General features: G+C 35.7%; 1 pseudogene; it reads left to right on the forward strand.

The window, feature by feature from the left end:
* Nucleotides 1-12,224: 12,224 nt before the first annotated feature.
* Nucleotides 12,225-26,163, forward strand: LOC120120622 (annotated as a pseudogene).
* The last annotated feature ends 1,285 nt before the right edge of the window (nt 26,164-27,448 follow it).

The raw sequence follows: 27,448 nt of genomic DNA on the forward strand, positions 1-27,448 counted from the left end.
ATAGCAAAGTGATATCTTATACCATTGCCACAAAGCGGCCTATGAAGGGCATTTTGGAGGTTCAAGGACTGCTGCAAAAGTCCTCTAATCGGGCTTCTATTGGCCATTTCTATTTAAAGATGCCCACGAATTTTGCAAAGCATGCGACAGATTCCAGCGCACTGGAAACATTTCCAGACGACATGAAATGCCGCTGCAAAATATTATGGAGATAGAACTTTTTGATGTTTGGGGTATTGATTTCATGGGACCATTCTCATCTTCCTTTGGAGACTTATACATTTTGCTTGCGGTGGACTATGTTTCAAAGTGGGTTGAAGCAATTGCTACGCCAAGGAACAATTCTAAGACGGTGCTCAAATTCCTTCACAAGAATATATTCACTCGATTTGGAGTCCCAAGAGCCATCATCAGCGATGAGGGCACTCACTTTGACAACAAGCTGATTACCAAGGCATTACAGAAATACAGAGTGCGACATAAGATTGCCACGGCATATCACCCACAGAAAAATGGGCAAGCTGAAGTGTCCAATCGAGAAGTCGAGCAAATCCTTGAGAATGTGGTGAACCCTCAAAGGAAAGATTGGTCTCCCAAGCTCGATGAAGCATTATGGGCCTATAAGACGGCATTCAAAACTCCTTTGGGAATGTCGCCTTTCAAGATGGTATATGGAAAAACCTGCCACCTACCAGTTGAACTAGAACACAAGGCATACTGGGCAATCAAGAAGCTAAACTTCAACGAGCAACTTGCTATGGAGAAATGATTGCTTGATCTAAATGAAATTGAGGAGTTTTGAGCGCAAGCATATGAAAATACCAAGCTCTACAAGGAAAAAACCAAAAAGTGGCATGAAAAAATTCTTTTGCCACGACATTTTCATGTGGGTCAGAAAGTGATGCTTTTCAACTCAAGGCTCAAACTCTTCCCTGGCAAACTGAAGTCACGTTGGTCGGGACCATTCAAAATCCATCATGTTTACCCATACGGTGCTGTTAATATCAAGAACATGGATGATGGATCCATCTTTAAAGTCAATGGCTAGCGTCTAAAGTCCTACCTGGGAATCCCACATGTGCGTGACAACTCGGCGCTGCTCTTGCACGACGACGACACTGGTCTGGCATCTTAGGGATGCCGTGGCATTTTAATTTTACTTATGTACATAAATTACTCTTGTCTTGCTGTTATTTTAATATTTCTTGTTAATTATTTTTATTGTATTTTTGCAAGGGTTAACCCACATGGAGAGCACGTGAGTTGTATAGAAGAAGCTTGTGAAAATTTAGGCGGCAAACGAAATGAAAAATGAGGGAAAATATTTACCCTTTTGACTTTTGACTTGAGGGATTGAATTTTTTTGACTTTGTTTCTTTCCCGTCTAGACCCCACCTTTTTATAACATGTCCCCACAAAAATCTTCACTTTGTTTGTATCCCTTTTTCACTTTTTGCCTTATCTCTTTCAACTTTCACTTTCTATCTTCTTCTTTTCCTTTCCGTTTGACCGAGCATCCATAACCGATCACGATCCAAGCTTTCTTCCTCATTTTTTATTCTATTTTCACGATGGTCCGATCATGACCCCCTCCACTACCCTCGGCACCATGATTTGTAGATGATACCGCCCGCGAACGGTTCCAAACTATCAAGAACCGATGAGTCTTTTTCAAGTTAGGGTTTATCTTCTCCGAGGAGGAGGATGCTGACTTAGGGAGCGAGGTGCTCGATGTGGTCACCACACATAAGTGGCAAAAATTTGCCAAGCATCATGCATCTGTCAACGCAACCATAGTGAAGGAGTTTTATTCAAACATCACCGAGCCAAATCAGCATGTCGTGGTGGTTTGCGGCATTTCTATTCGTTTTACTCCTTCTTCCATTAATTGCTACTTTAAACTGCAGGTTGCTGATGACCACCATACTAGTTTTGCACAAGAAACTGACAACGAAACTTACCAAGGCATCCTGGAAGACCTTTGTCTTCCCGATACTTAAAGGAACAGGCAACAAATGAGCAGAAAAACCGTGGACCGAGAGAGACTACTTCCACAAGTGAAGTTATGGAATCATTTCATGAAGCACAAACTCTTACCCACTTCCCACAATACCACCGTGTCTTGCCAGTGGATGCTCTTGCTGCATTCAATCATATTCGGGCACACCATCGATGTAGGGAAACTTATCGTGGAACATGCTCATTTGTGCCTGAAGCGACCTGCAAGTGCCCTGGTATTTCCAAATCTCATCACCACCTAATGCCGTAAAAAGAAAGTCCCCGAAGAAATATTTGATGAGATTTTACCGGGTATTGCTGGAATCACCAAAGCAAAAATCCCTCTGTTATTGAGTTACAAGGAAGCCAAAGGGAAGGAAAAAGAGGCAACCACATCTCGCGCTACACTATTTCCACATGCCAGGGAAACTTCAAATGCCCTGGAGCAGGCAGTTCAGTGTACTCAAGAGCATGTCGGCCAGCTGTCCGACAAACTGATGACATATTTTTCCTACGCCAAACGTCGAGATGAATTTCTCATCAGCGCCTTGATGGAGTTTCTCCCGCACACAAACTTCACCATTCCTGTCTTCTCTGACAGACTTGTGCCAACGAATGAGGATGCCGAGGCATCTACAGAAGCACCCCACCCTGCTCCAGCTACTGATCAACACTAATCCAGTAAAGACAGTCACCAGTCCGCAGACGCAAACGTTCTAGTTGACCCTGATCCAGTCCATGCAGTGTCACCCGACGTAGATCGAGAAGCCAACCTCTAACTCGCCAATATCTCAGAAACACCACAATTCGTTGAACCCCTGGCGGTAGAACATCCTCATATACCGCAACCTGCCGCGCCTATGGAAGAAGCACACCCTGACCTACCACATCCCATTGAGTTAACCGAGGAGTCACAATCAGAGATGCCACGGCAAGCTCCCTTGCGTAGGAGCCGATGCCACCTCAGGAAAGCATCTCAGCATTATGAGCCTCCGCTCCCAACTGTTCCAGAAGGACCTAGCACTCCTCTAGCCGCACCTGCGTATGACTCCGAACATTCTAGCCCCGCCAAGCTAAGAAAGCGCACTCGCCGTGCAACCGCTGCACCACCACCCGCTTAAAGCTAAGGTACCTTGCATTGCATTACATTAATAGCATGTAGTTTTATTTTCTTTCGTTTTAGTAAGTATTGGGGACAAATCTTCTCTCAAGTTTGGTGGCAGCTAACTTGTAATGAATTATCTTATGATTTTTTATACATATCACTATGTACGATGATCAAAATAAAATGATAATTCATATATCTTTTTCATCCACCTGTGTTTCTTCTCCCTGATGAAAATAATAATAATAGGTAATTCATGCCATATTGAATCTCAAAACATTCAATAAAGCAAGATTTATACTCAATCTACTTCAAATATTAATTTTGTGCATTTATGGTGGACTGATATAAATATATAATGCACAATCAAAATTTTATAATGGTAAACATATGGCTTCTAGCCATGAGATAATCATAAAGAGGAGTATAAATTATTGGCTTGATGTGTTTAAGTTCTATATGTGAATTACCATATATATACTAGATTTTTTTTTTGTTCTCATAGTTTAGCTATTAAAAGGAGACAATCAATCAAACTGTTGTTAAACTATTTGATCACAAACAAAAGGCTTTGTGAGACTTATTTCAACCGATGTATAATATAATTTTTACGGGCCTGGAATATAAACTCACTAAGTTTAGCAAGACGAATAGTCTTAATTGCATAATAATTAATTATTAAAAGTTAGAAAATAATCCCTTGACTATAGGAAGATGTTTCATTGAGTCTCTCAACTATTAAAAGTTATAAAATAGTCACATGACACTTCATTATATTTCAAACTAGTTCTTTTTTCAAAAAAGCTAACGGTGGTATGAGTTGGACGTTAACCTGCTGATTGAGATATGATAAAATCTAATCTCATAATCTCAAATACTATCATATATTATTCATCATGTTGACGTCCAAATCAGACGATCGCTAATTTTTTAAAAAGAAAAAAGACAAGTTTGAAACATAATAAATAGTAAGGTGACCATTTTATAATTTTTAATAGTCGAGAGACTCAATAAAGTAACTCCCTATGGTTGAAGCACTATTTTGCAACTTTTCATAGTTGAGGGATTCAATAAAACAATATCTTATATTCGAGAGACCATTTGTGTGTTTTGCCCAAAAGTTTTTTTTTTTTTTTTGAAACACCTTAGTAGTTTTAAAACCAGTTGCAAATAACAATTATATATATTAAATTGTGTCACACCCTAATCCTAAATACAAATTACTCGAAATTAAGATATTACATTTGAGTCACCGAAACAACTTAATAAATAGATTAATATTTTAAAAACATTTCATATTTGGGAAAATATTATCAAATGATTATACTAAAACGGTAATAAAAATAATTATACAAGAATATATGAAGATTTGATATAAGTGAATATCAAAATAGTTAAATATCTAAAACAATAAATGAATTACAAATCTCAAAATACAAGTAAGACCCGAGAAATATATTGGCCATTAATAGATAAGGTATCATACTTTATATACTGGGAGTTGGAAATTCCTTGTCGACGATGCTCCTCGAACAAGAACAAAAATCTATTAATATGAAAAGAAAGACAAATTGAACATTGAGATTTACAAGTTCAATTGTAAACAACTAATCTACTATACTTCAAGCAACTCATAAATATGAGAACGTAAGTCAAATGTATACATAGAAACATACATGGACATGGACATACACAGGATTTAAGTTATGGGGTCAATTTTTAAAATCATAAGAAATGACGAACTTATAAAATTTCAGGAGGGACGAAAATAGATTTTCAATAAAAAATACATAAAAAATCTAAAATATATGGTAATTTTAAATTTACAGGGGTGACAACCTCCACATGCCTTTCCTCGGTTCATCCCTGGGCATGCGTATCGTACATTTTAATGCTTGATCTTCATAATAAACATGATCAAATCGCTTGCATATCTAACTTGACGAATTTACTAGATTGAAAATGTGATCAAATAATTGAGTATTCGAATAGTTTTGTGTCGCTCATAGTTTCTAGTCAAATAATTTTGGATGCCCGTAATGTTATCCCGAGCGGTACTCATGATCCCTTGTTAGTAACATTACGGAACGGTACTCATGATCCCTTGTTAGTTTCAAACTTGCTTATCAAAGAGTGTATTATGCTTAATCATAAATCTTTAGGCTTTATAAAATCCTTTCTAAGTTTTACAAACTTTTAATCTTTTAAAAAATGATCTATAATCGATAATAAATCATAAAACATGATTAAAATATTAATTATTAAAATATAACAGTTTGTATTATTATTATTTTATTAACGTATGGTGATTACAAGTGATAATATATGTTCTAAAAACTCTCAACTATTTGAGAATAAATGCTTAAATATCCTACACTCATTGATATCGAACCCATAACTTATAGGTATAACAATCATCCCTTTAACCATTAAAAATATATTTTAATAGAAAATAAATAAAAATGTAATTAAAAAAATAATCTACGATTTTAAATCATGTTCCATTTGTTTTATAAGAAATTAAATTCAGTAACCTTTCAAACCATATAAATTTTAACTTGTAATTTAATTTATATGATGATCTATGATAAGTTTTTGAAGTCAATGTCATTATTGTTTTTGAAAATAACTTGTTTTCCTATCTTTTGACTTAAACCTATATTAATAGAACGTGTAAATTTTAATGGTGAAAATTATTATTATATCAATCATATTAAACATTTATTTTAATTTTAATGATCAAATAATTTATTTATAATAATATTAATTAAGTAATTAAATTATATTTTTAGAAGATATAATACATACATAATTGAATTAGTTGAATTGAATTTTACTCTTAAAAAATGAGAGAGTCAAGTTGAAGCCTCGAAGAAGTAAACGGGTACGAGGCTACAAACAAAGGAGTCATAATTTTTTGACTGCTATTCAGAATGGTCTATCTGCACGAAAATTCCAAAACTCCACCCTAAAATATCTAATTTCATAAAAGACCCCTATACTATCCATTTCTTATAAATTTATCTTTTCATTATAATTTTATCATTTAAAAGTTTTAAACCTTCCATATAGATGTATTTTCAATCCTATAATCATTTTCTTCTGATAATCATACCTAACAATTTGACGTGGTTTGTCTTTTAAAATGTGATATGTATATGCATTTATATTTTTTACAATTATATACATATTATATATTTTCTTTATTTTTAAAATAATTTATGGTGATTATAAAAGAATTTTGTTCATAATTTTTGTAGCTTATTGATAATGCACACATATCATGTAGACTTAGCTACACGAACTTGAATCTTCTGAAAAATAACATTTTCTTTTACACTGAGAGTACCGCTCAATAATTAATATTTCTTCTCTTTTTGTAATGCACAGAAAGTTGCCTAATTTTGTAAAATATCATTTTGTATATATATATATCATGTTTAAAAAAGTCATATTATATTATTTGACTGAAAATGCATGTTTTGAAAAATAAAGGTATTAAAAACAATTCAATTATAGTTTTTAGGCTAAATCCACCAAAAGCTAATAATACAAGTATCTCCTACGAAATATAACCAAAACAAAATCTCAAATTATTTCCTTTTTATCCAAAAGAACGTGATTGTAGACACCTGTTTTTGTACGGGTTTTAATTGTTTATAATTAATTATTATTATTTTAATTATTATTATTATTTCTTTTATTATTTTTACATGTTACAAATATGCCCAAACCAAATTACAAGGGCCCAACTACAATAGCATCCAAGCCAATCCAGCTGCCAGCCCGCCAGGAAACAATGTAGCCTGCAACAGCATCCAAGCTCACCCGGTTCAGGCCCAGAACGAAGCCCACAGGACCCAAACAACTAGGGTTTTTTCACCCTTAGCTCCAGCCGCCTCTAATATCCACCATTGGATCTAGAAGTAGATCAATGGTCTAGATCACCTAGAATTTAGGGTTTCACCCTAATAAATATCAACAGTTACTGCCAACATCAAAATTCGGTCGTTTGATGGCACGCGTGTGATGTACGCGCCACACTTTCGTTCCCCCCGTCGCGTTGAGCCGCCGCGATCACCTACTGACGCTGTCGTTTTCAACCTACAGTGACATGAAATCATCATCAACAGTAGAAGAAAAAGACAAATCAATCCAACCAATTCAAAACCCATTAAAAATTGGGTTAAATCCTTATTTTTCGGGGATTTCATCTACTCTAGAATAGGGAAATCATTCCACTATGAGCAGATCTAATAATTCCTACCCTATAATCACCCATAAATCGACATGCAAGCAAAATGAAAGGGAGGTTTTTTTCTAATCCGACAAAGAGGGGATTTGAACAACAAAAGAAGAAAAAACCCCAAAAAAACCCAAAGAGAGAAAGGGGTCATTCGAAGAGAAGAAAAATCAAAAGAAAATAAACCAAGAAAACAAAAAGGTTTTACCTTTTCAAACAACCACCGCCGTGGGTTTCGTCGAGGCCAAAACAAACCACCATACCGAAGGTAAAAAGTCTTTTGTCTTTTAGATCTAGAAAAGTGGAGAGTTTCTTGGGATTTTTTGGGGCTTCAAGAAGAAAGTTTCGAGTTGTTTTTTAGAATCTTAGGTGTAGAGGAGTAAAAGAGGTTTGGTTTGTTTTTTAGCCGCTGTTGGGACCACTGATTTACGGTGGCTGGATGGTTTTTTGGTCTTTTCTCGGTGGAGGATATGAGAAAGAAGGGGGAGGTTGAGAGCTTTGGATCTCTCCCTTTTAGGCCAAAGTAAGAAATAAAGCAAATGGGGAAGGGGCAGCCGGTTTAGGCATGGCTTTTAGCCATATATATCGAGTGCGAAACGACGTTGTTTGGGGGAGGTTCCGTGCGTTTTATAGCATAGGGGCTAATTGCAGTTTAAGTCCTTGCTCACATGTAATATTTTGTTTTAGTCATTAATGAAACTTTGTGATATCTTGTTTTAGGCATATATTTTTCCATGTATATATTAAGTCATTACCCTTTGTATTATACCATTTTCGTTAATGTTTAACTCTGGTCATAATATATGCAAATCTTTCATTTCAGTCATTGCTTTGTATATTGTTGCTTTTAGGTATTATTCTTATTTACCCTTCAGAATTTCTGGTTCATTTTATTTTGGCACTTTGTACTTACAATATTTAAAATTGTGTAATTCATGCTTTGAAGTCTCGTGCTTGGTTATGTATACATTTTGGTCACTAACTTTGACTTGGTGTCAAATTTTTATTTTATTTCCAGTTTAATCCCTGTTGTTTGACTATATTAAGTTTTAATTCCTTAAAATATTACATAATGTGGCCTGTTGTTTCATTTCCATTGTTACTACATTATATTTATATGTATCATGTATCAAATATTTATATACTTATATATTTTTGCTCATGAATGCTTCGTATACTAAATAAATGTTTTCATAAAAAATTAACACATTCTTTTTTATCCATTTCTACGTATATGTTAGTAATATTTTATTGTTATGTTATATCATATGTATGTATATGCTTAAGTAATTTGCCTTAACCCCTGTATGTTTATAAACTTTGCTATATTATATTATTCCATTTCATTCACAATAATTTAGTTCATGAATTAATCTATTGTCAACATTCTGTATATCTCCCATACTTGAGTAAAATGTTTGTAGCTGATTCAAATATTTTCAAGAATATTCATCGTAGAATATGGATGAAAAGAACTACCTTATAGAAGTAATGCAATTCAATACCATATTCAAACAAAGGGTGAACTTGAAATAAATCGAGCATTTTTATTTATTTATTAAAATGTTAGAAATATTTTAATTCGTTTTATTTTTATTTTACTTTTCTCCATTTCAATTTAAGTATTGACGATGTGAGCTCTTTAGAAAAAATATTAAATTATTTCATATTAATGTCTTATTCGATTTAATATTTTTAAGCAATTAATGAGAGAATATTCTTTTATAGATAAGAAATAATTGAGATATCTTTTCCGATGGAGGATTACAAATCTTGAGATTTCTTTTTAAGTTGAAGAATTTTCTCTAATAATTAATTCGGAAAAAATTACTCTATGTTCAACAAAAGGATCGTTTAAACATTGATTCAAATTTACGATGTCCACCGTTTACGACAATGTATAAGTGACTGAGTACCAATTTTTTGGGCATTGTGGGAGTGCTTATCATTCCCCTATGCGTAATCGACTTTCGGATTCTTAAAAAATGAATTTTTGGTAAACGCATACCAACTTTTATCTTTTAAATGATTTTTTCTTAAAATTGTTTTAAAAGACGTTTTATGTATTCGACATACCTAAACCAAAGATCGATGACGAATCCGATTCAAAATAATTCAAAATCCAAATTTTTATAATAAAATCATAATTGTTTTTAAGGTAAAGTATAGTAATGACACCGAACTTTTCTCAAGCTTACATTTAGGTCCCCTAACTTTTAAAACTTGCAATATAGACCTCCAATATTTAGTCCGTTTGCAATATGGTCCCCGACGTAACCGGTCGTTTGACGCCGTTACACTAGCGTTAGAAAAAGATGATGTGACAGTCCTCCAACATTTAGTCTGTTTGCAATATGGTCACTGAACTTTTCAGGTGCTTGCATTTAGGTCCCTCAACCTTTAAAACTTACAACATAATCCTTAATTTCATTCTACACCCCAAATTCTAAAATAATTCAATTATATTTTAAACCCCAAAATCTAAAATATTTTAATTTAAGGTTTAGAATATAATTAAAGTATTTTGGAATTTGGGGTTTAGAATGTAATTGAAGTGTTTTAGAATTTTGAACATGAATTTTCTATTTGACAGTGTTTACTTCAATATAAATTTGAGGTTTGTTGCATGCACATCCAACGGCTATTGCACTTTGAACATGAAAAATGCACCCATCACGTTTATTGCATAAATCATTGAAGTAAAAGTAACAAGGCCAATTTGTCTTGTTCGTAGCTGTCGCACTTTGGTATAACAATCCAATAGGTTTGGATGGATGAGCATGCACATCCAACGGCTGCGAAAATAGTAAAGAGTTTTAGTTCATAGGACTACAACATACAACCAAACAATAACTAAAATAAACCAATAATATCAATTAATAACCCATTCAAAAGGAGGACTTAATAAATAAAGGGAAAGAGGTTCGGTTATAGTCACTCCAAAAGATAAGGCGTTAAATGGGTTGTTTAAGATATACATTAAATGCCAAATACAACATTACCAATTGCAAATGCATTAATGGCATACCCTTTTAACATATAATTACTTCTAATGCTCCATGTTTAATGTTACTCAATAGTCAAACATGATGAGAATCTAAAGCAGATAGCGTAACTAAAATCATAGAACCCCATAATTCTTGTAAATTCATGGCATGTCAGTAATAAAAAGACATTGTAAACATAGAGGACAATGTAACAAACATATATATGCTAGAAATGACGGTGCAATGACCAGACAACATATCAAGTAGCTACTCCAAATATACTACCCTATCATGATGTCTTTCGAGTTACGTGCATGCAGAATTATCTTCTAAAGCTATAATTCAATATAGATTCAACTGTAAAATTTTCAAAACATGTAAAAAATCCAATTCGTTCATCATATATCAATCCCATAATTAACATGAACTTATTAAAAATAATACGAGCTCACAGGACGTTAAAAACCACAGTCGGATCAATACAATTCCCAGTAGTACCAGTAGTCTCTTGAATTGAGCCTAGCGATTTCACTATGTCAATACTCAACCAAATCCCTGATTTAAAGAAAAACCAAACAAGAAGATAAAAAAATTTAGCCTGGGATCCTCTTTCACTTCTATTATGATGGATTAAATATCTTTCATAAGGAGTACTAAAAGTTTTGCTTAAGAAGAAAGAAATAAAATTAGATGGGTTTGGTTCAAAACTAACACTGAGTATCCAGATCCTTGACATGCAATTCCAGAAACATAAAATTTCCAACAAAAAAACACACAATGCGAGCTGAAAATGGGAAAGTGCGAAAGAGAAAAAGATTACTTCCGGAGAGCCCAAAAGAGAAAATAAATACCTTCTTGCAAGTGAGGGGAGAGGCTAAGAAATAAACGCAATCGGTGTTGTGTTTCAGCAATTCTTCCTCCATTTTTTCTTTGTAAATAAAAAGCTGAAAGACAGAGCACTGCTTGGGTTTACAATTTTACATGGCATAAAACTGAAGAACAAAAACCAAACGAGAGTGCATGTTAGCGAAAGAGACAGAGAGATGAAGACGTTGTTTGGGATTTCATTATATTTGATTAACTGTTGGAAAATCTTTAACCACAATGATTAAACGAAGAAATTATTATATGCCATTTATACAAAATAATTCCATCTTTGTTGGTGACTTTCAACAATGATACTTAGTCCATCTTAGTAGTATTTGTCAACTCTGCATTTTTATCCCCATTTTTTTCTCGCAAGCATCATCGAACATTTATGCTTCACCTGAGATGACATGTATCTAACATTACACCTTGAATCGTTGATGGCCCGATAGTCCCTTCGTCAGGTCTTCTCTCAATGGACCCTTATTCAAGTCAACACCTCCACAGAATTCAAAGTTAGATTAGAATTTCCCAAGCATCCCGATTGAAAAGTTAAGCTAGAAATGAGAAGAGAGAAGCGAAGAAGGAAGTTCGAGATCGAAATGGAATTTAGGGTTTAGAATAAAATTGAGGATTGTGTTGCAAGTTTTAAAAGTTGGGGGACCTAAATGCAAGCGCCTGAAAAGTTTAATGACCATATTACAAACGTATTAACGACAATATAATGGTGTCAAACGGTCGGTTACGTCGGGAACCATATTGCAAGCAGACTAAATGTTAAAGGATTGTATTACAGGTTTTAAAAGTTGGAGAACCTAAATGTAAGTATTAGAAAAATTCAGTGACCATTACTATACTTTACCCTTATTTTTAAAATACAATTATTTTCAAAAATGATTACGACAGTGTTTTTTTTTTTTTTTTTGCGGGTGAGGTCCTCACTCATTGTTTGGGACATAAAAAAAAGAATCTTTCAATATCTTTACTTAGTTCCTTTTTCTTTTTATATCCCTTCCAAATTCCCTCTCTCTGAAAACAATTGGTGGCTTTGTATCTGGTTCTTTGTGAAGTCCTAAAAAGCAGATATATTATGTGAAAAGCCATACAAACTCACTCCAATCCCTTCACTTGTTCTTCCTTCAATTTTTCTCGTTAAATGTGCTTCCGTTGGTAGGTTTTTAATGTCTTTTTCTTCACTCTCTTCTCCCCCTCTTTGGCTATGCTCTTATCCTTTCTAGCTAGTTTCTAATCCCTATCTAGGGTTTTTTATGCTTTTATTGATGAGGTACCCTGGGGTTCTTTTTCTATTTTATTATTTTTTTTCGTAAAGTATTGATTACGCTAAGCTTAATTTGGAAAGAAAACTGTGCTGCGGTTGATCTCTTTGCTTTTTATATCACCGATTCCTTTTCTATACATTTTCGCATATCTAGAAACGTTTGCTCATCTTAAACTTGCTTCTCTTCTTGTATTTTTGCTCGATCTGTGGAGTTTTCTTGTTAATGAAACTAAACACCATTTTTTTTGTTTTTTCTTTCTGTGGATTCTCCCGTTTTTTATTTTTTGTTACCAAAACCGAACACCCTTTATTTTTTTTTTCTATTCCTCAATAGCTTGGCGAATTTTCATTTCCGATTGGATTTTTTTGTGTTTTGACTAAATTTTGATCTTCTTTGAAACACCCTTTTTCTGGAAATATCACTGTTTGCCTTTGATTCTAAGGAAGTATTGGTTCAAATGGTGCTTTGGTTTGATTTTGTATGAAAGGTTTGGATAAAATTGATCAAATGACGAGACAGAAAATCCAGATCAAGAAAATCGACAACTTAGCGGCGAGGCAGGTGACTTTCTCTAAGAGGAGAAGAGGGCTTTTCAAGAAAGCTCATGAGCTCTCTACTCTTTGCGATGCCGAGATTGCTCTTTTAGTGTTTTCTAACACCGGGAAGCTCTTCGAGTACTCCAACACCAGGTAAATTCCTCTTTCTTCTTCGTCTTCTTCACTCATAGTACTAAATTGCGATTATGATGTGTTAATTACGGCCTCAATTTAATATTATGCTTCTTCTTCCCTTCTCTCGTATTATATGTCATCGTCCTTTTGTGCTCTTGCTCTATTTTTCAGTCTGGTTTTTTCTTTTTTCTTTTTTCGTAGGAAACTACGCATGCTGTTTGCTTGTATATTATATTGCGTAGGTCAATGACTGAGATAAAGAGACCAAGATATTATGGCATTGAATGAAGATATTTAGAATCAAGAAAAAGAAAACTGTGTTAAAAGTGTAAATCATAATGACTGAAATGTACTGGATTCCTATACATTTCTATTAAAAAAAGCTTCTCCCTTTAGTAAAAAACACATATGCAGTACTACTATAACTTGAAGCCCAAGATATTTCTATATGTTGAAGGTTGCAGAAGCCATATTTTATGACTGATTTTCTGTCTGATAGACGACGCCTTCAGTGTATTGTATTCTGTTGCAGGTACAAGAGAACCCTGATATTCTACTTACCCTCCTGGTTCAATTAAATCGATTCAAATTCAAAGCAAAACTTTCATCATTTTGACCTTCAATTCATTTTTTTTATCCTTATTGCAAACGATGCGATTATCAAATTTAACTGGACAACGAGCAAAGCTTTGCCTAAAATGAACCTGGCGTGAACACTGATACATGCAAATCGTAGGTCTTATACAAAATAGGCACTCATTCATCATTGATTTTGTGTCTTAAACATGTTGCTTCTCGAGCTTTGTCTATGGCTTTCTCTTGTTTTGCTTCTGGTTCTTTTAGGGTATGGCATGGAACCCTATCTTTGCAAAACAAACTTTAGGGTGTGGTATGATGAGTGTTAGCCTTCCCACAGATATATATGGTTTGCAAATTAATACTGAGAAATTGGTCCTTGAAAAATCTTGCAAATATCATGTTGTATTGGTGTATCCTTAAGTACGAGGCAGGTGATTGAAAGGCGAAATCTGCTGTCAGAAAGGATCGACAGATTGGATCCAATTCCATCCCTTGAACTGCAGGTTAGAGCTTTGAACATCATTTCATCTTCTTCTTCTTTTCTATATTAGCAACAATTGTTCCAAGATTCAATCAATTTCATCCAAGTCTACATTTGTCACAAGAAGTTGCAATCTTTGAATATTGACACTCTTCACAAGCTATGACTTAATAATATATATATATATATATATGTTTTTTTTATCATTTCATTTTGCTACCCATCATTCCACAAACTATTTAAACTAATTATCATAAATAAGTCATAATTATCTAAAAATCTTCTTTTAGTGTTAGTTTTCTAACTTCAGTCTTGAACCAATAGTATAGATTGTTTTTTTTGGTTAAATGTTCAAATAAGCACCCAAATTCTAATTATTTTAAGATTTATTCACATAAAAGGTCTATCTTTTAAAATGGTTAAATAAAAAATATTTTTAAAGGCTTAACCATTGACTCAGTCGAAGGAGAGGTCAAATGTTTTCAAACATATTCAAAATAAGGGTCTAAAAAATTTTATATGCTCAAATAATCGTTAATTTAATTAAATTTGATGATACAATATTATTATTTTTGTATAATAACAAATTTAACGTGTAACATTTATTCATTTTGTCACAATGGCCATAATTTTTTATCATTTTAACCCTCACCTTCAAAATTTGGTCAAATTATATACAATTTTTTAGATAAAATTATTGTCTTACAATTCACGCGATAACTCTTGAGATGGATAACTTCTTAAATATTTCTATATATTATTTAAAGTAAATGTGGATTGCTAAATAAGTTGACATGTTTCCCTATTAAAATTTTAACGATCTAGTTAGGTTTTAGTCTGTAACCCCCTAGACCCGGCCTATGCGTTTCGACTAAGTCTAGTGGATCACATTATAATTATTAAAGACATTTTTCGCAACCGTTATTCCATCAATATAAAATCACATTATAAAAACATGAAATTATAAACAATTTATACTATCAAAATCCAACTTGTAAATATAGTACAAATAAATAATAATTTAATTTAAAACATGTCTTCAAATTCAAAATCACAATGAACCGAGCAGTAGTAGCAAAAGTGTTATCATTATAAAATCCGATATTTTAAAATAAGGTCCATGTCACCAAAATAAAGTAAACTTGCCAGATAAAAACATTACAATCTGATTTACTTCAAGAGATATGTTGATCCTCCAAGTGCTCGAACCAAGGTATCTACCCAACAGTATCTGAAAGGGGAAAACATTTTCAAAAGGTGAGCTAGGCTCAGTGTGTCCCAACATTTCCATAAAATCACAATAGGTATACTCGGAAAAGATTAACGGTCGTTTAATGCTCGGTCAAAGCCATTTTAAGTTTTGGTCAAAGAAAGTCAATGGTCAACGGTCAACGGTCAACGGTCGGGTCGGGTCGGGTCAACGGTCGGGTCGGGTCGGGTCAACGGTCGGGTCGGGTCAGACCGGTCAAACCGATTCAGACCGGTCAAACCGGTTCGAACCGGTTGAAACCGGTCAAACCGGTCAGAACCGGTTGAAAACCGGTTAAACCGGTTTCCAGCAGCCACTCGCCCTGCGGCGGCGCGTGTGGCGCGTGAGGCGTCCTCCGGGGCCCTAAAAATCCCGGAAAAATTTCTAAAAATTATTTTGAGCGATTTCAAGATACTTACAACGATCGGTTCAAATTTTTGAACGGCGGAGAGCTCGATTTCAAATCGGCCGAATCTTTGACTGCACCACCTCCTCACGCGCCGCCGTCTACGGCGGACAAGGTTGACACCGGTGAACTCGGAACGGCACAAGGAACACGATGGTGCGGGAGGTGTCGTAAACGGAGCAACGATCAGCGGTGAATTTAAGATTTCCTCGGCGATAGAGCTAACAAAACCGTCGCTACTTTGACTGGAAATTCCCGACGTTTGGCCGCGTTTCGCTTCAATTAATTTGAAGGGTTTGTTCCTCGCTCGATGATGAACACAACGGTGGTTTCAAAACAACGATCGGAATTCGGACGGCGTCGGAATCGGCTTTGAAGTAGAGTGCGGGAGGAGGAATTTCACAATTGTTTTCTGTTTTGAAAACAGAAAACCATTCATACGCTTAAATGAAATTTTCTGCCGACACTAAAAGGAGTAATGCAGGGCTTGGTCCCTGAATTTCCTTTAACTTCTAAAATGGCCTACAATTTTGAAAACTTTCGATTTAATCCTCAAATTTTGCCAAATTACTTAATTAAATTTTTTTTCTCTAAATTTTATTCCGGGTTGTTACAATTCTCCCCCTCTACAAGAAATTTCGTCCTCGAAATTTACCTTATGAGAATAGTTGAGGAAACTGAGCCTCCATTGACTCCAATGTCTCCCAAGTAGCTTCTGAGGGGCCTCGATTACTCCACTGAACTTTGACCATTGGAATTCGCCTATTCCGAAGAACTCTTTCATCTCTTTCTAAAATCTGAATGGGCTCCTCCTCATATGACAAATCAGGTCTTAGCTCTACTTCTTCAACCTGAATAATGTGACCTGGATCTGGACGGTATTTCCTCAACATTGATACATGAAAAACATCATGAATACGACTTAACTCAGAAGGCAACTCAAGCTGATATGCTACAGGTCCTACCCTCTTCAAGATACGAAATGGTCCAATAAATCTTGGACTTAATTTACCCTTACGCCCGAATCTCAATACTTTCTTCCAGGGTGAAACTTTCAAAAAGACCCGATCTCCCACTTCAAACTGTATATCCTTCCTTCTTTGATCTGCATAAGATTTCTGCCTATCAAATGCCTCTTTCAGACGGTCACGGATTAATCTGACTGTGTCCTCCATCTCTCGCACTAACTCAGGTCCCAACGTTTTCCTATCACGCAACTCAGTCCAACAGATCGGAGTGCGACATTTACGCCCATAGAGTGCTTCATAGGGTGCCATACGAATACTGGTCTGATAACTGTTATTGTAAGCAAATTCAGCCAACGGCAAAAAGTTCTCCCAACTACCATGAAAATCGATTACGCAACCCCGCAACATATCCTCCAGAATCTGAATTACTCTCTCAGATTGACCATCAGTTTGTGGATGAAAGGATGTACTATAATCCAATCTTGTTCCCAAAGCCGTATGTAACGCCTTCCAAAATCTCGAAGTAAATCTCGGATCTCGATCAGAAATATTAGACAATGGAATACCATGCAATCTGACAATCTCTGAAATATACAATCTTGCCAGCTTATCCAAAGTATAATTTACTCGCACAGGAATGAAGTGAGCTGACTTTGTAAGTCTGTCAACAATCACCCAAACTGAATTTTTTTTCAAAGGAGTCATAGGCAAGCCAGTAACAAAATCCATAGTAATACGCTCCCATTTCCATTCAGGAATCTTGATAGGCTGTAACAAACCTGATGGATGTTGATGTTCTGCCTTAACTTGCTGACAAGTCAAACACCTAGCCACAAAGTCAGATATGTCTTTCTTCATACCAGTCCAATAATACCTCTCTCTCAAATTCCGGTACATCTTATCTCCTCCGGGGTGCATAGCATATGGACTACTGTGAGCCTCAGTAAGGATAGTCTGCCTCAATTCAACGTCATCAGGCACACAATATCTACCTTTAAAGCATAAAACTTCATCCTGATCAAGTGCGTAATCTGTGTTTGTCCCCTGCTCTACTTGCTCAAAGATGGAAAGCAAGGAGCTATCAAGGGGCTGCTTAGCTTTGATCTCATCAACCAAGGTCGGCTTAACTTGCAATTCTGCTAACAAAGTGCCATCGTCATATAAATTCATCTTGGCCATTAAAGACCTCAACTCCGATACTGTCTTTCGACTCAAAGCATCTGCTACAATGTTAGCTTTACCAGGGTGGTAATCAATCACGCAATCATAATCCTTTAGAAGCTCTAACCAGCGACGCTGTCTCAAATTAAGTTCCTTCTGGGTCAGAAGATACTTTAAGCTCTTATGATCTGTGAAAATGTAACACTTCTCTCCATAAAGATAGTGTCTCCATATCTTCAAGGCAAAAATTACTGCTGCCAACTCTAAATCGTGAGTAGGATAATTACACTCATGCGGTCGCAGCTGACGGGATGCATAAGCCACCACCTTACTTTCCTGCATTAAAACACAACCAAGTCCTGAATGTGAAGCATCACTATACACTGTAAAATCCTTCCCGGACTGTGGTTGAATCAACACCGGTGCTTGAGTCAAAACCGCCTTTAATTTCTCAAAGCTCTCCTGTTGTGCCTCACCCCAGTCAAACGACACATTCTTCCTTAACAACTTTGTCAAAGGAGAAGCAATGATCGAAAAGCCCTCAACAAAACGTCGATAATAACCAGCCAAGCCCAAGAAACTGTGGATTTCAGATACGTTCTTAGGTCGTTTCCAATTCATAATAGCCTCTATCTTGCTGGGATCAACCTGAACACCTCGCGCAGAATAATATGCCCCAGAAATGACACTTCTTGAAGCCAAAACTCACACTTGCTTAGTTTGGCATATAGACGATGCTCTCTCAAAGTCCGCAGAACGATCTTCAAATGCTCGTCATGCTCTGCCTCCGTACGAGAATAGATCAGAATATCGTCAATGAAGACCACTACAAATTGATCCAAATATGGTCGGAACACCCGATTCATCAAATCCATAAAAGTTGCAGGAGCGTTCGTCAAACCAAAAGGCATCACTAAAAATTCATAATGACCATATCTAGTGCGAATGGCCGTTTTTGCAACATCAGATCCTTTAACTTTCAATTGATAATACCCCGAACGAAGATCAATCTTAGAGAATACAGTAGCTCCTCGCAATTGATCAATAAGTCATCTATCCTGGGTAATGGGTATTTATTCTTGACCGTCATCTTGTTCAATTTCCGATAGTCAATACATAATCTTAGCGACCCATCCTTCTTTTTCACGAATAGAACTGGAGCTCCCCATGGTGAAGTACTATGTCGGATAAATCCTCGATCGAATAATTCTTGCAATTGGACTTTCAACTCCTTAAGTTCCTTTGGAGCCATACGATAAGGTGCCATAGAAATAGGTGAAGATCCTGGATAAGTCTCAATCTCGAACTCTACCTCTCTATCAGGAGGTAACCCAGGCAACTCCTCCGGAAAAACATCAGGAAACTCGCTAACTGTACGAATCTCCTCGATCGTGGACAATGCACCTTTGGTGTTCAAAATACAAGCAATGAAGGTCTCATATCCCTTTCGGATCATACGATCAATTTCCATCGCTGAAACTATATTGGAGAGATAGCCACGCCGTTCCCCAATTAACACAACAGTCCGACCATCTGAAGTCTTCAGAGTAGCCCGCTTGTATTCGCAATCCAGCTTTACCTTGTGTTTATTCAACCAATCCATTCCAAGAATTAGATCAAACTCCTCTAGAGGAAGCTCCATAAGATCAGCGAGAAAAATTTCTCCCTGAACCTCGAGAGGGCAACGCCGAAATACTTTATTCACTAATACTGCTTGTCCTACTGGACTCGTAACTGTAACAGTATTTTCAGTGTTCTCTATCGAAATCTGAAGGTTTCGAGATACTGAGCTCGATACATAGGAGTGAGTGGAGCCATTGTCCAGTAATGCAAAGTATGGGATAGAATAAATAGTAAATGTACCTGCAATAACCTCAGGCTCATCTCTGTCATCACGACGTCTAGTTGCATAAACCAAAGCTGGCTGTCTAGCCTCAGAAGCTGTTGGCCCTCTATTTTGCTGAGGTCGGGCTCTACTGTCTGTCCTGGACGCTGATCCTCGAGTCTTTCCTTGACTACGATCTCTAATTGGGGTCTGTACTGTAGTCTGCGAACGCACAGGAGTTTGGGTAGTGGTCTGCTCAAACGAAACTAACTGAGGACAATCCCTCCGATAATGACCACTAGATCCACACTGATAGCAAAGACCCATCTTCTTACGACACTCTCCTGAGTGTTGTTTACCACAATACTCACAAAGGGGCCCATTATAATACGACGAGGAACCGCCTCGACTGACAGCTAAAGGTGAGGATGCTGCAGGCCTGAAACGTGTATTGCTTCTCTGAGGAGCTGAAGTAAGAGTCCTCTTTCCGGACTGTGCTGATGACTCCATCGGGCCTGAAAATTTCTTAGATCGATCTTGATCAACACGCTCTCTACCAGAAGCTAAATACTCCACCTCTTCCGCATCTTTGGCTCTGCCCACCAGCACATCAAATATCTCATCCTGATGGGTTACAACTTGCCTACGCAGCTCGTATCTGAGTCCAAGGGCAAATTTACGACATCGATCTCTCTCCGTAGGTACCATACTGAATCCATACTTCAGCAATTTCAGGAACTCGATCTCATATTCAGAAACAGTCATGTCTCCCTGAACCAGGTCTTGAAACTGTTGTCGTCTCTGAGCTAAGTAGCGCTCTCCTAGAAAACGGCTCCGAAAGCGATCCTTAAAGAAATTCCAGGTCAAACGATCGGTAGGAACACTACTGGTCACTGACTCCCACCAAGTGTAGGCATTGCCATCTAACATCGCCACAGCACCCTGATATCTCTTAATTGAGTCCAAACCCAACTGATCCATGCGTCTCTCTGTATCCTGGAGCCAATCCTCAGCTTCAGTAGGAGCTCCACCTATCTGTCCCCCAAAAGTTCTAACTCAATTGGCAATCAAAGTCTGCGAAATAGGAACCTCAGATACAACACCAGTAGCTCTGACTGCTCCCTGTATTAACTGCAGAAATTGTCTACCAAAATTCTCATCCAAAGCAACTCCGGTAGACTCTAACTCAATATCGGTCGCTCCTATTATCGGTGTAGTCATGCCAATACCAGCGGCAGGAGGCAGATCCGTTGGGGTCGTAGGAGCATGATCACCTATCGGAGGTGGGGGATCTACCCGTATCTCATCGATCGGATCTGCGAATCTAGCCACTCGACCTCGTCCACGGCTAGTTCGACGACTACGTCTAGCACTCATTTTGATGGATCTCAAGTTTACTACAGAAGATAAAACTTAGGGTTAGATAAGCACTTGGAGTCTCAAACATAGTTAAAATCTTAATAACTTTGTGACATGGCCTTAGTAACTCGTTTTGTAAAATATTTCAAAACCGTATTTTCAATGTGGACTCATACACAGTCCGAGGGTTAAAACCAAAAGCTCTGATACCAATAAATGTAACCCCCTAGACCCGGCCTATGCGTTTCGACTAAGTCTAGTGGATCACATTATAATTATTAAAGACATTTTTCGCAACCGTTATTCCATCAATATAAAATCACATTATAAAAACATGAAATTATAAACAATTTATACTATCAAAATCCAACTTGTAAATATAGTACAAATAAATAATAATTTAATTTAAAACATGTCTTCAAATTCAAAATCACAATGAACCGAGCAGTAGTAGCAAAAGTGTTATCATTATAAAATCCGATATTTTAAAATAAGGTCCATGTCACCAAAATAAAGTAAACTTGCCAGATAAAAACATTACAATCTGATTTACTTCAAGAGATATGTTGATCCTCCAAGTGCTCGAACCAAGGTATCTACCCAACAGTATCTGAAAGGGGAAAACATTTTCAAAAGGTGAGCTAGGCTCAGTGTGTCCCAACATTTCCATAAAATCACAATAGGTATACTCGGAAAAGATTAACGGTCGTTTAATGCTCGGTCAAAGCCATTTTAAGTTTTGGTCAAAGAAAGTCAATGGTCAACGGTCAACGGTCAACGGTCAACGGTCGGGTCGGGTCAACGGTCGGGTCGGGTCGGGTCAACGGTCGGGTCGGGTCAGACCGGTCAAACCGATTCAGACCGGTCAAACCGGTTCGAACCGGTTGAAACCGGTCAAACCGGTCAGAACCGGTTGAAAACCGGTTAAACCGGTTTCCAGCAGCCACTCGCCCTGCGGCGGCGCGTGTGGCGCGTGAGGCGTCCTCCGGGGCCCTAAAAATCCCAGAAAAATTTCTAAAAATTATTTTGAGCGATTTCAAGATACTTACAACGATCGGTTCAAATTTTTGAACGGCGGAGAGCTCGATTTCAAATCGGCCGAATCTTTGACTGCACCACCTCCTCACGCGTCGCCGTCTACGGCGGACAAGGTTGACACCGGTGAACTCGGAACGGCACAAGGAACACGATGGTGCGGGAGGTGTCGTAAACGGAGCAACGATCAGCGGTGAATTTAAGATTTCCTCGGCGATAGAGCTAACAAAACCGTCGCTACTTTGACTGGAAATTCCCGACGTTTGGCCGCGTTTCGCTTCAATTAATTTGAAGGGTTTGTTCCTCGCTCGATGATGAACACAACGGTGGTTTCAAAACAACGATCGGAATTCGGACGGCGTCGGAATCGGCTTTGAAGTAGAGTGCGGGAGGAGGAATTTCACAATTGTTTTCTGTTTTGAAAACAGAAAACCATTCATACGCTTAAATGAAATTTTCTGCCGACACTAAAAGGAGTAATGCAGGGCTTGGTCCCTGAATTTCCTTTAACTTCTAAAATGGCCTACAATTTTGAAAACTTTCGATTTAATCCTCAAATTTTGCCAAATTACTTAATTAAATTTTTTTTCTCTAAATTTTATTCCGGGTTGTTACATAGTCAAAGAAAACAATAATTTAATTAAATTTTAAAGCTAGATCGATATAGGTTAAGGCAGTTCTCTTGTTTACTGGGTTGAATGGTGGGAAGTGAACCTCTCGTACACCAGCTCTTGCCTGGTCAATTAGAAATTTTGGACCAAATCCTAAATATAATAGACTCAAAGAATATGCATTTGACTTGTTTCTATATATTTTGTCCCTTTCTATTTCAACCAAACAAATGCATAACATATAATATATAGTTGGCTACAAAACTTAAGATTAATATCCGAATTATATACTCATTTATTTATTTTTTGATTAATTATATACTCATTTACAACACTCAAATTTGTCTTATTATATATGCAGTAATTTTAACACTCAAAGTTGAGTGACTATGAATTTAAGAACTCAAGCAGCACTGTCCCTTGCAAATGCTTGCAACAGAGCCTCATTCTCTTATGCCATTGATGCTACGATATCTGATATTGTTTTTTCTTTCTTGATTTAGCTTCAAAGTAGCACATGTGCCATGTTGAGCAAGGAGATAGCAGAAAAGACACGAGAACTGAGGTAAATCTGCATGTTAGAACTGTTTTGTTGTTTCTGTGTTAGAGCCATTGATGCCATCCTTTCATTCATAGGCAGCTGAGAGGAGAGGAGCTCCAAGGGTTAGATTTAGAGGAATTAAAACAGCTTGAGAAATTACTTGAAGGAGGCCTTAAACGAGTTACGCAAACTAAGGTGTTCTTCAAGCCCCAACTCACCTCTCAGTAAACCAGGTTTTCATGTGACACTTTTGTACATTGTGATTTAACTTATGCTGACTGCTTTCTATATATCAGGATGAACGATTTTTCAAAGAAATCAGCACCCTCAAAAGGAAGGTATAATATAATATATGTATATATGAGCAGTATCCGTTTATATTATGTAATTTTTTTTAGTTTTACACAATTTTAGAACCATTAGATGAGTAAAAATAGACCGTTGAGATTAACGGATATAAATGAAAAGATATTCATAGGAAAAATAAACAAGAAGATGATCTCAACCATATATTCTCACTCTATCCAACTATCCTAAAAGATATAAAAGTAGAAGTTTTACTCTAGGTGTAAGTGAATACTAATCAAGATGGATGCAAAAATTTATGTCAGGGAATTGAACTTAAAGTTATATTAAGAATTTAAGAGTGGGAAACTATAAAACATGATGCAAAATTAGATAATCATAAGAAATACTTAAAATTTATGGGGATTTGAAACTTCGAGAGATGTGACCACATCCCAATACTCCCTGGGTCCATCATCGATCCTAACCATATATAGAGAGGTATTTAATTGAGTCAAGTCGAGTCGAGTAAAAAATTTTGAGTTATTTGAGTTGACGAGTCTTATTTTATAATTCAAACATGATTTGAAATTTTTTTCGAGTTATGTTTTTTAAGTTTCTGTTTAAATTTAATTGTAAATATTTATAATATTATAATATTTTTATTCCAATTTAAATGATTTTTATAACCATATATGATACATATATATTTCTTCATATTTTTCATATATGACATACATATATCATACAGTGTTGAGAGGCTCGACTCAAACTGAAAATCAATATATTAATAATAAAATTTCGAGTTGTATGAGCTACTATTCAAGTTGTATTTTATAACTTGATTTGAATTTGAATTTTTTTAGCTAAGTGGAGTTTATGAAATTACAACTCAAAGTCAATTCAAATCCAATTGAAAAAATCAATTTTTCAAGTTAGTCGAGTTTGTTCGCCCATATATAGGGCTAGGATCCAATTACATAGTAAAATTAAAAGTTTAACACCTTTTTAGGATCGTTAGATGAGGGAAAATCAAAGGTTGAGATTAATAGTAAAAAAAGAAGATATTCCCTGGAAAAAAATCAAGGAGTTAATCTTAGTCTTTAATTTTCTTTCATCCAAAGATTCTAAAATGGTGTAAAACTAAAAGTTGTACACTATGTTTAAGTGGATCCTAACTCTACTTAAAACTAATAAATTTTACACTAATTTATAGTCATTGGACTTAAATAAAAACATGACTTAGATTTAATTAAAATTTATAACAAATAAATAAATATTTCTTTAACTCATAGTGAAACAATATTTTTCCTTTTAGGATTATGGTTTAGGGTTTAAGATTTAAGTTTTAATATTTAGGATTTAAAGTTTATGATTTGGAGTTTAGGGTTTAAGATTTTGGATTGGGTAAAAATAGATATAATTTTACTTTGAGTTAAAATATTTATTTATGAATTATAAATTTTAATCAAATATAAACCTTTTATTTATTTAAATTTAATGACTATAATTAGTGTAAAACTGATTAGTTTTAATGGTGTAAGCGGATATATACTTTTATATATGTATATATATTATGGTTTTTGCCAATGATTGCAAAAAGATACCTGTACTTTGTTTTATTCCCAAGATTTCTGTCCTTTCTTGGTCAAATGATCTTCAGTGCTGATAAATTACTTTTACCCTGTTGAATTTGAAGGGAGTAGAACTGACAGAAAAAACCAGCGTTTGAAAGAGAAGTGAGTGTATATCACCTGGAAAACTCTTACTTTCCTGCATGGTTTTCATTTCATTCAATGGTAAAGTTGATTTTGGTATAGATGTGAATTTGCCACCTCATGTGGCTGAGCAAGGCCGACCATCAAGTCTAATGGCCATGCATGGAGAAGCTTTAGCTCTGACATTTCTCTCAGATTGGGGTAACACGATTTTAGCACCATTCATACATTTTTTGATTTGTTTTTTTTATTTGTTTGGTGTGATTACTACTTTTTATCTGTTCAAAAAATTTAATTAATACAATGCATACACCTTAAAATACTCTAAAGGAACAACAATGTTATATTTTATCATTAATACTACTGAATGAACAATATATACGAATGCATTTTCGTAACGATTTCAAAGGACTACATAAAGCCTTTATTGATGTCTGGTTTATGCCATAGAGCTTCGTCTGAGTATGTTGGAATGCTTGCTTGTTGCAGATTACCTTACCCTAACTGAGTGTCGAAAAGTTTCGAGGGGAAGATGCCAATGGATGTTTGTACATCATCATTATGATCCTCTTTCATCATCTTATTATCTTCAAATGGCGTGTCTCTCAGTAAATATAGAATCTGGCTCCTGTACGTATTATCATATTTATAACAAATTTATGGCCACAAATAAAACTTCTTGTTGAGTTAGTCATTCGGATTATGGAAAAACTCGATTAAAGTATATTTGGGTTTTCCATGCCTATTAATTTAAGTGTATAAATGATGAGCTGATGAGCCATTTTGTGATATCAGCAAGTAATATATGTAGCAAAATGTATAAATTTCCCTCTGTTGGAAAGAGTTGCTGCATTTTAGCTAGTGACAGGTTTTGTGTATAATCGCACCAAGTTTGATACTTTCCGAAAGCGTTAGTCTCGTTACTTTCTTATGTTCATTTCGCTTCCACCCTTCTCTTGCTTAGAAGGACAAAATAGTAATTATAAAGAGAGATTGAAGAAATTTGGGGATTTTATTGTTGCGGAATACGGCTATCGGATAGAGCAAAATGACAACTGATAATTTGAGAAAATAAAAAATAAAGATAAATAAGATACAAAATTTACGTATAAAACTCCTAAATAATATAGGGTAAAAACCACGGGCAACGGTAGGAGAATTTCACTATAAGAAAATAAGAATTACAATTTCTCTCAATCTACCAAGGAAAAAATAATGATAATTCTCTCTTGCTAAAAAGGAGAAAACAGCTCTCAAGAAAACTCTCTAAATTTTCTAGTATTGAGAGAAAATTAGAATGATTTGGGATGGTTTTGAAGCTAAATGAGATAGGGTATTTATAGTTGAAGCTTAAGGACTAGTCTTGTAAATACCCTAAAGTATAATGACTAAATTGCAATTATACCAATGCCCAAATTCAACAAAATCTTTTAGTGGAATTTTTTTTTCAACTTTTGCATGCTACTTTCGGTGCATATCAAATTTTCAACAATCTCCCATTTGAATATTTGATTGGAACTCATATCTTCACACCATTCTTTCTACCTTGTACCTTCATATTGCTTACGTTTCTGACAAGCCACAAGAGGATCAACACCAGGTAAATTTATCAATATTAATTGTCTTCATCATGAAATCTGCTATGTTGTCTTTGGCATAGATCTTTTGTATATCTATCGTCTCTTCTTCCACCTTTTCACGAATGAAATGGTACTAAACTCGTATGTACTTTGTCCTTGAATGAAATGTTGGATTCCTTGCTAGATGCAAGGCACTTTGACTGTCAGAAAATAGAGAGACATACTCTTGATTATGCCCAAACTCCTCCAATAATTTTCAACCAAATTGCTTCTTTACTGGCTTGTGTAGCTGCTACATATTCTGCCTCTGTTGTGGATGTAGCCACAACTGACTGCAATTGTAACACCCCTAACCCGTATCCGACCCGAATATGAGTCCGATATGTCACATTGACTTTTCAAACTTTGCCACTTAAAGAAAAACAGGGAAATTTTAAACTTTCATTAAAACAAATACGTTAATTTACATAAAAGAGATCACGAAATACAAATCGACCAG

This window comes from Hibiscus syriacus, unplaced genomic scaffold (assembly GCF_006381635.1).
Source record: "Hibiscus syriacus cultivar Baekdansim isolate YM2019G1 unplaced genomic scaffold, ASM638163v2 tig00110342_pilon, whole genome shotgun sequence".
Classification (NCBI taxonomy): domain Eukaryota; kingdom Viridiplantae; phylum Streptophyta; class Magnoliopsida; order Malvales; family Malvaceae; genus Hibiscus; species Hibiscus syriacus.